Source organism: Penaeus monodon, chromosome 16 (genome assembly GCF_015228065.2).
Source record: "Penaeus monodon isolate SGIC_2016 chromosome 16, NSTDA_Pmon_1, whole genome shotgun sequence".
Taxonomy (NCBI): Eukaryota; Metazoa; Arthropoda; class Malacostraca; order Decapoda; family Penaeidae; genus Penaeus; species Penaeus monodon.
Genome location: NC_051401.1, coordinates 48,514,796 through 48,517,295, shown reverse-complemented (window position 1 = coordinate 48,517,295; position 2,500 = coordinate 48,514,796).

The window sequence follows — 2,500 nt, the reverse complement described above, 5'->3', positions numbered from 1 at the left end:
AATGACGATGATAATAATGATAATAATGATAAAAATAATAGTAATGATAATGATAATAGGAATAATAATGATAATGTTAATATTTTAGATATCTATCCTCAGTACTGGTTTTTTATCATTGCTTATTTTGTCATTATGGTCCAAATTATTGTTGTAATTATTTGGATAGGCCTTAATCATAGTACTGTTACCATTAGCATAATCATATGTAGTAAGAGTGTAATTCTCATTATCATTTCATCCTTTCATTATGGAAAGTGACAATTTTTTATATCATAATTAGCATTCATTAATATCATTAATATCATTCCATTAAAACTTGCAATATATATATGCATCGTCCACTTGAATTATCCAAAGAATAATTTCGCTTTTGGTACACCTGTTTGGCACGTAATTTGGTACGTAACAAGGTGTTGATTAATTGGTTCGTGTTTACAGGTGTGTATGGCATGAATAATTTACTCACGGGTGAATTCAAGTCGTTTTATTACTCTTCTTTTACTCTTCCTCTTCTCCCATCCTCATTCATTCGTTTGCCTTGTCTTCTCTTCTCTTTCTGTGTTTCTCTGTCTGGCTGGCTGGCTGTCTTATATTCTCTGTCTGTCTCGATATGTCTCTACCTGTCTTTTCCTCTCTCTCTTTATCTATCTATTTATTTCTCTCTTTTCTCTCTCTTTCTCTCTCTCTCTTTCTCTCTCTCTCTCTCTCTCTCTCTCTCTCTCTCTCTCTCTCTTCCTCTCTCTCTCTCTCAGAAACTCTTCCTCCTCCTCTCCTCTCTTCCTCACGCTCATTCCTCACAAACCCCTCTAATCCCTCCTCCCCTCCCTCACCCCTTCCCCTCCCCATATAGGTTCACAAACCCCTCCCTCCCTCCCTCCCATACAGCTTCACCCCTCCCTCCTCCCTCCCTCCCTCCCCATACAGCTTCACCCTCCCTCCTCCCCCTCCCTCCCCATACATCTTCCCCCCTCTCTCCCTCCCTCCCTCCCCGTACAGCTTCACCCCCCTTCCCCCCAACCCACAGTCACTCACCTCTTTCATTTTCCTCCCGCTAAGTGAATCGTTATTCTCTCCGTTGCAATCACCCCATTCTCTTCCGTCAACGAGATCATGTTTTTCTTCCCTTTTTGCTTGTTCTTTCTTTTATTTGTTTCCCCTCTCTTCCTGCCTTTCTCTTCCTATCTTCCTCTTTTCTTGCCTTGTTTAAATTCCTTCGTTTGTTTCTCATTATGTTTTTTTTTCTTCTTCTTCTTCTTCCTGCATCCTTCTCACCTTTTTTCCCATTTTTTTCTTCTTCCACGTTCTTTTTTTTTCTTACTCTCTCCTTCTCTATTTATTTTCTTTTTTTTCTCTCTCTCTAATTTACCTTAAAAGTATTTCTACAGTACTTCTTACTCTTTCTCCTTTTCTTCCATTTTCAATCACCCCTTCTTTTCATCCTTTCGCATTCCCCTCCTCTCCCCCATCCATTCTATTTATCACCCTTTCGACTTCTTTTTCATATTTCTTTCTATTCTCCACCTCCCCCTTCAATTTCTCACCCTTTCGACTCCCCTCTCTTTCTCTCTGCTCCCCCCCCTTCTACTTCTCACCCTTTCGAATTACCTCTCTTTCTCTCTACCTTTTTTCCTTCCCATTCCCCTCCCCACCTTCTAGTCGTCACCTTTCCTCTCCCCTTTCCTTCCCCCTCTCCCTCCCCCCCCTTCCCCTCCTTACTACTCGAGTGTCTGGCATGATTACTACCAGGAGATAATGGCTTGGAAAGACAAATATCTGAAGACACGTTGGAAGCAGCCCCCTCCCCCCCCCTCCACTCCACTCCACTCCCCCTACCCTTCACTCGCTCTCTCTCTATTTGTCTCCCTCTTTCTCTTCTTTTCAGTATTTTCCCTTTTCTGTCTGTCTGTCTGTCTGTCTGTCTGTCTGCCAGTCTTGTCTGTCTGTTTGTCTTTCTGTCTGTGGCTGTCTCTGCCTCTGTCTCTCTCTCTCTCTCTCTCACTCTCTCTCTCTCTCTCTCTCTCTCTCTCTCTCTCTCTCTCTCTCCTCTATCTTCATCTATCTATTTCTTCTACCTATCTATATCTCTCTCTCCTGCCTCCCTACCTCCTACCTCTTTATCTACTCATCTATCTACATCATACTATCATAACTATAATAACCACACTGCCTACCTACTACGATCTCATCCATTCTATCTATCTCTACTCTATTTACTCATCTTCTCTATCTACCTACTACGCTCTTTATCTATTTATCTCTATTTATCTATCCATCGAGAGAGTAGACAGAAAGTGAGAGAATGAGATAAGAGAGAACATAACAGAGAGTAGACAAAGTGTGAAAAAGAAGAGAAAGAGGAGAGAGAGAGAAGAGAGTAGAGAGAGAGGCGAGAGAGTAGAAGAGAGAGAGAGAGAAGTGAGAAAGAGACTCTAACATTTACAACGAAATGGAACGCTCATCTGTTGTTTTCTTCTTTTTTTTTTTCCCCCCCCCCTTT